This window comes from Ipomoea nil, unplaced genomic scaffold, assembly GCF_001879475.1.
Source record: "Ipomoea nil cultivar Tokyo-kokei standard unplaced genomic scaffold, Asagao_1.1 scaffold3199, whole genome shotgun sequence".
Taxonomy (NCBI): Eukaryota; Viridiplantae; Streptophyta; class Magnoliopsida; order Solanales; family Convolvulaceae; genus Ipomoea; species Ipomoea nil.
This window is the reverse complement of record NW_017619627.1, coordinates 2614582-2628081: the sequence shown is the minus strand read 5'-3', so window position 1 is coordinate 2628081 and position 13500 is coordinate 2614582.

Below are 13500 nucleotides of genomic sequence, written 5' to 3'. Positions count from 1 at the left end.
TTCAAGGCAGGACTCGGTCAGACTGTTACGGATCCAAGGAGCCGTTGGACGATCCGGTAACGGCACCCAACGGCTCGATGGTTGTAACTAGCCTTGAAGTCAGCCATTAATGGCCTTCAAGTCGGTGGGAGGGGAGCCTGCTATATAAAGGCTCCTCCACCCTTGTAATCCAGACAAGTTCATCCCGAGAGAGGGGAGAGACACATTGAAAGCTATTACGAGTACTGCCATTTCTTTGCAATTTTGTGTGAAAGGTGAATCCACCAGCTAAGGTTGTGTTGGACCTCCCTGGGCGTAAAAACCCAAAAACCAACACTGGCGCCGTCTGTGGGGATCGAAACGAAAAGCTACGTGACTCTCTGAGTAGGGCGAGTCCCAAAGTCGACTGAAGAAGCATCAGAACATGTCGGAAGGGCGAGATCAAGCGAACAACCGAAACGGCGGAGTAGAGGCAGACCTGAGAGAGCAGTTGAACCAACGAAATGCCCAAAGTCAAGGAAACGAAACGGCGCTGGTGAACCGGCAGCCGCCTATAATACCCCTCACCCCGAAGCAACTCCACGCGCTCGGGCGAGCCTTCGCCGACGCAAGTCGAGGGGCGAGGGAGCAGTCAGTTTCTCGACCGATGCCCCGCCGTCAGCAATTGTCCCAGAGACCAAACGACGGACAGGAAAATCGACGGGCGGAGAGCCAACCAGTGCGATCAGTCCATTCAAGACTGGGTCCGAATGCTGGGCGGCAACCTGCACGAGAACGATTGGGAGAAAGGGAACCCCGCTGCGTACCGGCAGGGCCTCGAGACCGGGAGACCGGTCGGGAAAAAGCTCGCGCCCAGAGAACCAGAACTCGAACGCGACGGACCGAGCGCATAACGCGCCGTGATGATCAACCGGCCGAATTAGAAGCCGGCGAAAGCACAGAGTCCACCGGAAACCACACTCACAATGAAGGCGACGTGGCTTAGTTGGCCCGAGAGGTACGAGACCTGAGAGAGCAGATGAGGGGTAAGTCCAAACCTCCCGGGCAGACGCTGCTCAGCGCTTTACCATTCTCTTCCGAGATCATGTCCTACAAAGTACCCGGCGACTTCAAATTCCTGGAGCAAGCTACATTCGACGGATCAGGGGACCCGCACGAGCATCTGCTTGGTTATCAGGCCAAAATGCAGGTCTTGGGAGTGTAAGACCCGGTGATGTGTCGCGCCTTTTTACCCACACTGAAAGGCTCTGCGCAAAGGTGGCTAGTGGCGCTGCCTCCTGAGTCGATTCACAATTTCGAGGAGTTGGCCGACCGTTTCATGAGCCATTATGCGGCCAACATCAAGCCACAAAAGGATCTGACTCACCTAGGTGATGTCCACCAAGAAGAAGGCGAGCCCCTGAAAACCTACCTGGTTCGTTGGCAGAAGGAAATTCAGTCTATAGAGGAGGTCGAAGATCAGACCGCGCTCACCTTTTTCATCGAATCTTTACGATCCGGGCAGTTGTACCGAGACCTACGTGACAACCGCCCGGCCAACTACGCAGAAGCCATACATATGGCCAATAAGAGGGCCAACACGGAGCAGGCTATGAAGCACAAACGACAGCGCGAAGTCGGAGGATCCGCCAGTGGAAAGAGGACGCGAGCTAAAACCAAGGAAAGGCGCCCGGAGGCAACCCGGTGACCCGAGATCAAACGGCCATACGACAGGCCCGTCGTACACCCCTATCGGCCGGCTCCCGAATGGCCAGTGCATGAGATACAAGCAGTCGCTCCGCCTCCGCCTCCCGTCGATCGATCACCTCGCAATAAACGATGAGGCAGGTAAGACCCTTAAGTACTGTCGTTACCACAAATCCTATACTCATAGTACGGAAGAGTGCTTCTACTTGAAGAAGATCATGGAAGGTATCATCCAACAAGGGACCCCGCCCCCTAACCAGTGGAGACATAGATCGGCGAACCGGGAGGATCGAGACCCAACCGCCACCGCAGAGAACGGTCGGGGTAAGCAGCCGGCTTCCGAAGAGGACGAAGCCCAGTGGGGTCAAAAGCCAGTTATTAACATGATAGTCGGCGGGCCCGAGGGCGGCGACTCGGCGAATACCAGAAAGGTCTGGGCTCGACAGCTATACGTTGGGACGGTATACGGGCGTGAAGAAAGCTCGAAGAAAGCGTGCCGAGAACCGATCACGTTCACTGACAAAGACCTACCCGCGGGAGAGACACCGCATCGGGACGCATTGGTTATAGCGATGGATGTGAATGGAGTGGTTGTTCGGCGAATCTTGGTCGACACCGGAAGTAGCGTCAACGTGTTATACCTCGAGACTTTCACCAAAATGGGATTGACCCGAGAACAGTTGAACCCCGTCAAAACTCCACTCGCCGGTTTCACAGGGGACTCGGTGGAGGTAGAAGGATCCATCACTCTACCAGTCGAGATTGGCAGTTATCCCGACGTACAGAAACTCAGTATGAAGTTCATCGTGGTGAATCTGGCCTGTTCGCATAATGCTATACTCGGCCGACCAGGTCTGGAAGATCTAGGAGCCCTAATTTCCATCGAGCACCTTTGCTTGAAGTTCCGCACGCCCAATGGGATAGGGACGGTGCGTTGCGACAGGAGAGTCGCCCGCGACTGTTACCTGCAAGCCTGTAGAGGAATGGGCAAGCGTGAGATGCAGGTCCATGAGATCACGGAAAGACCCCCAAAGAAGACGATGATACCTCGCCCTGAGCCGGCAGTGGAATTGGAGGAAGTCGAGATCGATCCCGATCAGCCGGGTAGGCGGGTCCGAATTGAAGTCGGCCTCCCCGAGGAAGTACGAGAAGATGTCATTAGAGTGTTCCGAGAGCACCGGCTGGTTTTTGCCTGGGGTCCGGAGGACATGCCTGGTGTCGACCGATCCATCATTGCTCATCGACTCGCCGTAGATCCCGGCCATCGGCCGGTTGTGCAGAAAAAGCGATATCTCGCCAATGATCGGAGGGAGTTTGTGAAGAAGGAGGTGAGCACGATGTTGGCTCCGGGCCACATTCGCGAGGTCAAGTGCCCAGAATGGTTGGCAAACGTAGTTCTCGTACCCAAGCCCCCGGCTTGGCGGATGTGTGTTGACTACACCGACCTCAACAAGGCCTGCCCGAAAGATCCGTTTCCCTTGCCTCGGATCGATCAGCTAGTCGACAAAACCGCCGGGTCGGCCCTGTTAAGCTTCATGGACACCTTCAGAGGGTACCATCAAATTTTCATGCATCCTGCAGACGAGGAGAAAACCGCATTCCTGACACCGGATGGAGTGTATTGTTATCGAGTCATGCCATTTGGACTCAAGAATGCCGGAGCTACTTATACCCGGATGGTGGCCCGACTATTCCAAGATCTGTTGGGAAAATCCATGGCCGCATACGTGGACGGCATGCTCGTCAAAAGTCGGGAAGAGAGCAAGCACGCGGAGGATCTGGCCGACTGCTTTCAAGTGATGATAAGATATAACCTTCGGTTGAACCCGAAGAAATGTGCCTTCGCAGTGCAAGGCGGAAAATTCTTGGGATATATGGTTACTAAGCGAGGCATTAAGCCTAACCCCGAGAAGGTCCAAGCCATCATGGATATGCAACCCCCCAGCTCCGTCAAAGACCTGCAACGGTTGACGGGTCGACTGGCTGCCCTCAGTCGCTTCCTGAGTAAGGCGGCAGATAAAACTATACCTTTCTTCGAGGCCATGAAGAAAAGGGAAGGCTTTGCCTGGACAGTCGAGCGCCAGCAGTCGTTCGAGGAATTGAAGCAATACCTTTCTACGCCTCCCGTATTATCCACCCCACAGGAGGGTGAGCCTCTGTTTTTATACCTGGCCGCTTCCCCGAAGGCTGTGAGCTCGGTGCTGGTCCGAGAAGAGGAACGTGCCCAGCGCCCTGTATATTATGTGAGCCGCTCCTTGAAAGCCGTCGAGACACGGTAATCAGCCTTGGAAAAGATAGTTTACGCGCTGGTGATCACCGTGCGCAAGTTGGCGCCCTATTTCCAAGCCCACACTGTCCGAGTGCTGACTGATCAACCATTGGGGAGCGTCTTGCGGAACCCCTCGTCGTCCGGTCGTCTGGTGAAGTGGTCCGTGGAATTAACCCAGTACGGGATTGAGTATCAGCCACGGCCTTCCATAAAAGGCCAAGCTTTGGCCGATTTCTTGGTCGAATGCACAGCGGGCGAAGAAGAGAAGGTATGCACCTCGGAAGATGACTTGGGCGAATGGTGGGAAATGCACGCGGATGGAGCCGCCAGTGTTCGACAACATCGCAACCGACCGATGAACCGCAGCTCATCATAGTGTTTGATCGCAACCAAACAGTGGACCGCAGCCCAAGAGAATGTCATCTGACCGCAGCCAGGAAAAAGGACGAACCGCAGCTCGTATAGAAACGTTTGATCGCAACCAAACGGTGGACCGCAGCCCAAGAGTATCAATCTGACCGCAGCCAGCTTCTGAACCGCAGCTCAGGATAACCAATCCGATCGCAACCGAATTGGGGTAACACACACATAACACATAGCAAGCACATGCAACCCACATTACACATTAGGAAGGGGGAGAAAACGTATAACAAAACCTATGTGTGATCCATCACATACTAAGAATAGTCCTAAGGGGTTCATACTCCTTCCACCTAGGTCAACGGGATACCAATTCAACTAGTATGCAATACAATAGACTCATAAACCTACGAACGGTACCCGAAACATCAAACTGGACATAGGCACGATAAACGGAGTCCGTTGGGACACCACGGGGAACGGGGGAACATCAAACGGGGAAGCCGGGGTCCCAAGGTGGGATGAATTTCCAGCGGGTAGCCGGTGGGTGGGGGCCACCCGCCGGCTGCCCGCCGGATAATACTGTTCCGGGCAGCGGGTCGCCGGCGGGCAGCTGCCCGCCCGCCGGCCACCCGCTGCCGGGCGGTGTTTCACGGCCGTGGGTAGGTGGCGGGTCCCCTACCCCCCACCTACCCCCCACTGACTCTTTTCACACACTTTACGCCCCGGGAACCGTTGTGGAACTCGAAACCATGCTTAGGCACTTTACAACGCAATTAACGACAACACGTAGACAATTAACGAATCAAATACAAGAAACGGACGACACATAACCTATCATGCTTTTCAAAATATAATCAACACCCAAACATGCGATTTCCCCACCCGATAATCCAAGAATAAGATCATACGATACAACCTAGGGTTCTAATCACTTTTATATCAACAAGAATACGGTTCGTCTTCTAATTGCAAGGTTCGGTAAGAATAACACATAAACATCAAGGGCATCACATAATTATCAAGAACAACACAGAATCATCAAGAACTCCATATAATTACCAAGAACACCGTAATTATCAAGAGTCTCCCAATATCAAGATTATCAAGATCCCTCATGGGATCATCACATCAAACATCAATAATAATCATCATATCTCGCCAATACACAATAATATGGGGGAAACCCTAAGGGGGAATCATAGCTATGAAAATAGGTTTTGTTGAGACATGGGTTACCTCTTAGCCTTAATTAATTCCTTGGCTATGAAGGATCTTTCTTTAAGCTTCCTTGCTTTCTTGATTTCTCCTAAGGGGATTCTTGGAGCTCTTTTGGGGTGGTGGGGCGTTATTTTTGTAGGAAGTTCTAGGTGCCTCCTAAGTCCCCTATTTATATATTTAGGAGTCCTAATTAGGAACTAATATTATAGGCTCGCTAATTCTATTCCTTTTGGAACTAAGGATTGGGTTTAGGGGTTGGGTTTATATATGAGGGCCCATGGACTATGGTGGGCCTTTTTCCCTAATTAATCATTATGATTTATTCCTTCTCTTGGGCTATTGATTGATTAATTAAATGGTTTTAGGGGCCGTAACATGGGGTGTTACACTCTCCCCCCCTTACAAGGGGCTTCGTGGACGAAGCCCGGTGTTATAGTCCATCCTTTCACCCCTAGACACCTCGTAGCTCGGCCTCCTGATTAGGGTTGCGGCCTTACGTTTGTCTTGGCTTGGGGTAGGCTGAACTTTTGATGGTGTTGTGATAAAGAAGTTTTCGGTTGTACCTCGGTTTCCTGCGCTGGAACTGGGTGCACCGCGAGTGCCCAAGGCGGCCTCGATTGCTGCTACTCTTTGATCGAGTGCGCGTGTGGTGGCGAATCAAGGATGAGAACCCTTCTTCCATGATTTGATTCTGCCGGTCGAGTTGTGCGAGTATGCGTTCGTTGACCGAACCCTCGTCTTGTCCCCTCGGGTTCCCTCCTGGCGGTGGGCGCACTGACGGGTTAGGCCCGTCTTCCTCCTCTTGTCCCTCATTTCCCTCCGTACCTCCGCAATCTTGCATGGCTCGCTTGAGCTTTTTGTTGGAGATGTCCAACCGATCAACCAATTCCCTACGTTCCTCCTCGGGTTTTTGGCAAATTTCTTCGAGGGTGAGATAGTGCCCTCCTTCGGTGTAGTAGATGTCGTTGCGGCGGAGGTTTTGGGCATTGAAAACCATACCATTGGAGGTTTTGACCTCGGTGTGGCTTAGGTCCACCCCTTTCTTTTCCATGATCCAACTTAGGATCATCCCGTAGGGTAGACTAAGCCGGTTGTTTGTTTTGCAGAACTCTATGTGCTTTAGCATGAGTGCCGGCAGGTTGAACTTGATTTTATGTTTTAGGAGATACGCAAAGGTGCACTCCAAGCTCCCCACGTCCTTGCTCTTGTTATTGGTGGGCAAGAGGCTATCGGTTATAATCATTACCAATATCTTTTGCTCCGCCGATAGCCACTTTCGGTTTGGTCGAGTGGCCGAGGTGAACCCGTCCTCTTTCCCGAGTAAGTACCCGAGATAGTCTTTGTATCCCGTAGTTTGGGTATCAATCCACCCCTTTCGGTCATAGTTAGACACACCCGTGGTGGTCAATTTCAAGAGCTTGGCCAATCGGCCTTCGGAAAGCACAATTTCCTTGCCACGGACCTTGGTGGTAATTTCTACTTTGTCACCCCGTTTGGTGGCCACAAGGTGTTGGTAGAATTCTTTCACCAATTCGGGGTATGTGTCCCCTTTGATGGCGAGGTAAGTATCTAAAATCCCTTGGTGTTTGAGCATGTCAACCAATTCCGGAGAGAATTGGTCGGGTTCAAGTGCTTTACCTCCGATTACGGTGTAATCGGCGTTGCTCCACTCCGGGGTGCGGATTTCGAGGGGTTTCTTTGGCATCGTGATGCTCGTTTGATGGTGATGTTTGCCGGCGATTTTTCCGGCGAGGCGGTGCGGTTTTCCGGCGGGTTCTCCGGCGAGGCGGTGCGGTTTTCCGGCGAGGCGGCGGCGGGGTTTCGGCGTATTCTCCGTTTGCGAGGTCGACGCCGGTGAGGTGGGGTCCGGCTCTGGTGTGGTGGGGGTGTGGTGGCGCTGTGGGGTCGACTGGGCAGTGGGGGCAGCGGGTCGACGGCGGGGCGTCCTTCGGGCGGTGGACGTCGATCGGCTGGAGCGGCGGCGAGGCGGTACGGCGACGGCGGTCGTCGTTCGGCCGGTGGCGGCTATCGGTGGGGGGTGGCGTTCGAGTGGCTGCCGGATTTTGCTTGGGTGGGGTGGTGGTGTGCGTGAGAGGCAATGGAGGGGAGAGGTGGGAAGGGAGAAGAAGAAGAAGGGTTTTTGATTTGGGGGTTTTGTGGGTTTTGGGGGCTTGGAGGGGTTTAACAAGGGAGTATTCCCTTGAGGTTTCAAGAAACATTCATGGCTTAGTGGTTAGGGGCTTGGACTTGTAAATAGGAGGTTTAGGGTTCAATTCCTAATGGTGACATTAAGCATTTCTTAATGGTATGATTTTTGTCCTTTTCCTTGTTTTGTCCTTTAGTGGGGGAAGGGTTGGGTTGATAGTGTAACTTGTGCTTTACCTCCGTAGTGGAATTGAAATTCGATCAAAATCTTTATTCATAATACTTTCGAAATATCTAAGCTAAATAAGTGGTCTTTGGACACGGGGGTGATTACAAGGGGTGTGAGGGTTTATCCTAGACAGAACTCGTTTTCTGGGTTTTCTTCTGTGGGATCCGTTTGGTCCTCGTCCTCCGGGATTGGGTTTCCCTCTTCCAGGTCCTCTTCGTTTCCGAGGTTAGCTTGAGTGTGGCTTATAACGAATACCTTTCCGGGAGCGCCGTAACTTCCTTGATGACCGGTGCCCCCGTGTTGGCCCACGGTGGCGGGGCGCGGTCTTTGGGGTCGAGTGCACTGGATGGCCTTGTGCCCCTCCTCCCCGCAGTTGAAGCATCGCCAGGGGTTGCCTGCGCAATCCTTGCCCCTATGGCTTTTGTTGCATCTCGGGCAAGGGAAGCTTCTTGGATTAGCTTCGTTGTTTCCCAGGGTCGGTCTTTGGTTGGTCGGGTTGTTCGTCCTTGTGCCGGTGTCGTTTCTCGTTCTTTTCACTGGCGGTGCCCCACTTCCGGTGTTTCTTCTTCGTATTTGTTCCTGAACTCCGCGTTGGAGTAGTTGGATCCGATAGAGATTCGCGGCACTAGAGTAAGCCTCGTTGAGGATCCGAGGTCTGCTTACCACTAGCGCCTTTCGAGCTTCGAAGTTGAGGCCCGACACGAATCTCTCTATCTTGGTTACCTCGGTGGGGACTAGCTCTGGCGCGAAGCGTGCCAGCTCGAGGAATCGTTTATGGTATTCTACGACGGTGGCCGTTCCTTGTTTTAGATGAAGGAACTCTTCGTACATGGATGCCTTCACGTGGGTTGGGTAGAATCTCTCTCGTAGTCGTGTCTTGAGGTTCTCCCAATTGAACCCCGGTTCTTGTTGATAAGTGGGTCCCTCGTGGATCCACCAGAGATCGGCCTCGTGCCCGAAGTAAAACGAGGCTATCTCTACGCGGCGTTCCTCCGGGCATTCTACTACCCCAAAAATCTTGTCAAGGGTTCGGATCCATTCTTCTAGGGCCGCGGGATCCTCTTCTCCCGAAAACGTGGGTGGTCGGTGATTTGAAACTTGTCGGGCGACGTCTGAGTTTGCGTTTGATGGAGGTGGTGGGGGCCTGTTGTTGCGAAGGGCCGCGTCACTTAATGCCTGTGCGACTTGTGTCAGCTGTCGTAGGGTTTGGGTCAAGGGGTCGTCTGTGGAGGGCTCTGGAGTTCTCGATTGCCTTCTGTTTGGTGCCATGCTATCGTCTTTCTGGTCAGTGTTTATAAGAACGTTAAATTAGATTCTGACGTACTCTTTATGAAGTGATAAGTGGGGAAGGGTTTTTGAATGAGGAAGGGTAAAGTGTAGAGAAGTTATGTGTAGGTTTCACAATCTCACCGCGCGTCCTAAGATTCCTGAGTCCTATGTTCCTAGGTACCTAGAGTTCAAGCCTAATGTCCTAAAGTCCGGTCTTAAGAGTCTTTTCCTAGGGTCAAACTTAGGCTCTGATACCAACTGTAACACCCCAGATTTTTAAGACATTTTAAGCTTATATAATAGAGGTAATATCTCATTACATTCCAAAGTGTATCATAAGTGTACGGGGTGCTATGCCACACTTGGGCTAGAGAACCCAGGTGCACAGGCTGTCTAACTAGTATCCATTGAAACACAATGCATAATATGGCGCGCAGGCCGAAAAGGGAAACTAATCTACTTCTACGTTCCAGTTCTAGCGCGCTCCAGTGCTCTAGTCCTCTGTGCCTGAAAGCCAAATATATCTGTTCAGCGAGGGATGCTGGTAACCCACTCCAACGCGTTGAAATACAATACATATAGAGGTATATATAGATATACGAAAACCATTTTGAGCATGAAGATATATCCTACGAACACTAGCTTTAAAACCGGGAATGACTCGACAGATAAGGCCAGACACAAGCACAGTTATAACGAGCATATGCAGCTCACAACAGATAAGGCAGATAAGGCAAGGCATGAACAATGATCATAACTCAACATGAACAATCCCCAGTATAAATCCCATAGTCACATCCCCCAAGACACTCGTAATCACAACTCGTCCATGTCACAACACATAACACACTTTGTTGGCGCCACAGGACCAATCGCATGCCCATACATGAGGGTCAGCGCATATAGCTCTGACACGGCCCCGCAGCACCCTGCCCGTATCGCAACACAGAGGGGTCGATCGCAACCGACCGATGAACCGCAGCTCATCATAGTGTTTGATCGCAACCAAACAGTGGACCGCAGCCCAAGAGAATGTCATCTGACCGCAGCCAGGAAAAAGGACGAACCGCAGCTCGTATAGAAACGTTTAATCGCAACCAAACGGTGGACCGCAGCCCAAGAGTATCAATCTGACTGCAGCCAGCTTCTGAACTGCAGCTCAGGATAACCAATCCGATCGCAACCGAATTGGGGTAACACACACATAACACATAGCAAGCACATGCAACCCACATTACACATTAGGAAGGGGGAGAAAACGTATAACAAAACCTATGTGTGATCCATCACATACTAAGAATAGTCCTAAGGGGTTCATACTCTTTCCACCTAGGTCAACGGGATACCAATTCAACTAGCATGCAATACAATAGACTCATAAACCTACGAACGGTACCCGAAACATCAAACTGGACATAGGCACGATAAACGGAGTCCGTTGGGACACCACGGGGAACGGGGGAACATCAAACGGGGAAGCCGGGGTCCCAAGGTGGGATGAATTTCCAGCGGGTAGCCGGTGGGTGGGGGCCACCCGCCGGATAATACTGTTCCGGGCAGCGGGTCGCCGGCGGGCAGCTGCCCGCCCGCCGGCCACCCGCTGCCGGGCGGTGTTTCACGGCCGTGGGTAGGTGGCAGGTCCCCTACCCCCCACTGACTCATTTCACACACTTTACGCCCCGGGAACCGTTGTGGAACCCGAAACCATGCTTAGGCACTTTACAACGCAATTAACGACAACACGTAGACAATTAACGAATCAAATACAAGAAACGGACGACACATAACCTATCATGATTTTCTAAATATAATCAACACCCAAACATGCGATTTCCTCACCCGATAATCCAAGAATAAGATCATACGATACAACCTAGGGTTCTAATCACTTTTATATCAACAAGAATACGGTTCGTCTTCTAATTGCAAGGTTCGGTAAGAATAACACATAAACATCAAGAGCATCACATAATTATCAAGAACAACACAGAATCATCAAGAACTCCATATAATTACCAAGAACACCGTAATTATCAAGAGTCTCCCAATATCAAGATTATCAAGATCCCTCATGGGATCATCACATCAAACATCAATAATAATCATCATATCTCGCCAATACACAATAATATAGGGGAAACCCTAAGGGGGAATCATAGCTATGAAAATAGGTTTTGTTGAGACATGGGTTACCTCTTAGCCTTAATTAATTCCTTGGCTATGAAGGATCTTTCTTTAAGCTTCCTTGCTTTTTTGATTTCTCTTAAGGGGATTCTTGGAGCTCTTTTGGGGAGTTATTTTTGTGGGATGTTCTAGGTGCCTCCTAAGTCCCCTATTTATATATTTAGGAGTCCTAATTAGGAACTAATATTATAGGCTCGCTAATTCTATTCCTTTTGGAACTAAGGATTGGGTTTAGGGGTTGGGTTTATATATGAGGGCCCATGGACTATGGTGGGCCTTTTTCCCTAATTAATCATTATGATTTATTCCTTCTCTTGGGCTATTGATTGATTAATTAAATGGTTTTAGGGGCCGTAACACGGGGTGTTACAAACTAATTTGATCGCAACCAAATTGGGGTATCATGCACACATAACACATAGCAAGCACATGCAACCCACATTAACACATTGGGAAGGGGAGAAAACGTATAATGAAACCTATGCGTGGTCATCCACAAACTAGGGATAATCCTAAGGGGTTCATACTTCTTTCACCTAGGCCAGCGGGATACCAATTCAACTAGCATGCGATATATAAGACTCATTTATCCTACGAACGGTACCCGAAACATCAAACTAGACTTAGGCACGATAAACGGAGTCCATTGGGACACCACGAGGGTCGGGGAAACATCAAACGGGGAAGCCGGGATCCCGAGGTGGGACAATTTCCAGTGGGTAGCCGGTGGGTGAAGGGTCACCCGCCGGTGACGAGTTTCCGGGCAGCGGGTGCCCGGCGGGCAGTCGCCTGCCCGCCGGCTGCCCGCTACCGGCGACGTGAAATCTGGCCGCGGGTAGGTGGCGGGTCCCCTACCCCCCCACTGACTCTTTTTCACAAATAACGCCCCAGGAACCTTTGTGGAACCCGAAACCATACTTAGACACCTTTAAACGCAATTGATGACAACAAGTAGACAATTAACGGATCAAAAGCAAGAAACATACGACACATATCCTATCATGCTTTCTAAACATAATTAACACCCAAACATGCAAATTCCCACCCAATATATCAAGAATAACACCACACGAGTTTCACGTTACATCCTAGGGCTCTAATCACAATTAAATCATCAAGAATGTGATTCATCTTTTAACACTAAGAAACAATACGATTTATCAAGAACATCACACAATCATTAGGAATCTAGGTTTATCAGAATATTACACATTCATCAAGAATCTCTTTCCATCCTCAAGATTATCAAGATTACCCAAGAAAGCATAACATCAATTATCAAGATCACACCATCAATATCATAAACGAATCATCAATACACAAGAATGTAGAGGGATGCCTAGAGGGAGATTATAGCTAAGAAAATAGGTTTTGTTGAGACATGGGTTACCTCTTAGCCTTAATTAATTCCTTGGCTATGAAGGGTCTTTCTTTAAGCTTTCTTCTTTCTTGATTTCTCCTAAGGGGATTCTTGGAACTTCTTGTGTGGTGAGGGATTATTGTGGTGGGGGTTCTAGGTGCCTCTTATGTCCTCTATTTATATACCTAGGAGTCCTAATTAGGGCCCAAATACTATAGGCTTGCTAACTCTATTCCTTTTAGGACTAGGGGTTGGGTTTAGAGATGAGGGCCCACGAACTATGGTGGGCCTTTTCCTAATTAATTATTGTAATTTAATTCTTTCTTTGGATAATTGGTTAAATGATTAATTGGTTTTAGGGGTCGTAACACGAGGTGTTACAATCAAGGCCGAGCATCTAGCCACCATCACCGAATATCAATGTCGACGCTTCCTATGGAAGAAGGTGATTTGCCGTTTTGGCCTGCCCAAGCATATCGTTAGCGACAACGAACGACAGTTCGACTGTCAAGCGTTCGCCGACTTTTGTCGTCGACACGACATCCGTCACACCAAGGTATCCGTGGCATACCCTTAGGCCAACGGACAAGTGGAGAATGCGAATCGGACCATAGTATACGGGATCCGAAAGAAGTTGGAAAACATCGGAGGGAATTGGGCGGATGAGCTTGACCGAGTCCTATGGGCTTATCGCACTACGCAACGACGAGCGACTGGCAAGAGCCCATTTTCCCTAGCATACGGCTTCGAGGCCAAGGTTCCGATAGAAGTCGTAGAGCCCACTCACCGAGTCCGCAC